The following is a 683-nucleotide window of genomic DNA, read 5'->3' as shown; positions in this document are numbered from 1 at the left end:
GGGCTGGGGAGGGGGAGCAGGGAGGCCCTTAGACCCTGCAGGCTTTTCAAACAAGGCAGCTTTCAAAAGTGAGACCGCTTTCAGAAATTCGTTCTAGGACCAGACCAACGGCCTGGCATTTGCCGCCCTGAGACATTTCCTTCATGGCGCTGCATTCTCAATATTTCACCAACATTTCTCTGCTGTCCACGCGACTGATGGAAAAACACTCAGGTTGGCATTCGTGACCCCCATGACCTGATGCCACTTTAGCGAGCTAGTTAAGTCAATTCGTTCCCCTCATCCTCAGCCTTAGTTGCAGCCAGAACCATCTTTTCCCTTCTTTCTCCAGAAAGAAAATCTAATTTTGAGTTGTGGTGAGCTAAAAACCCAAGATCTCTTTATAGAATCTTGTGTGTGTGTGCATGTGCTTTTTTACCCGAAACTCAAGATTTTATATTTACACTGATTAATGTCAGCCTGTTAATCTCAGCCCATCATTCCACTTCATCTCTCACTTGTAAGTGCAAGGAAGCTCAGTTCTTTGCTCATTCTCTCATACATACAGAGGACAAGTCAAGAGAGTGAGGCCTGTTGCTTATTCCCAAATATAGCTGTGCTAGAAAGCAAGGCTTATATTCATTGCCTCCTGTCACACACTGTAGGTGAGGGAGCCAGCAATACAAGTCATTCTATTAACCATA

Source organism: Myotis brandtii, unplaced genomic scaffold (genome assembly GCF_000412655.1).
Source record: "Myotis brandtii unplaced genomic scaffold, ASM41265v1 scaffold192, whole genome shotgun sequence".
NCBI lineage: Eukaryota > Metazoa > Chordata > Mammalia > Chiroptera > Vespertilionidae > Myotis > Myotis brandtii.
This window is presented reverse-complemented; position numbering follows the sequence as displayed.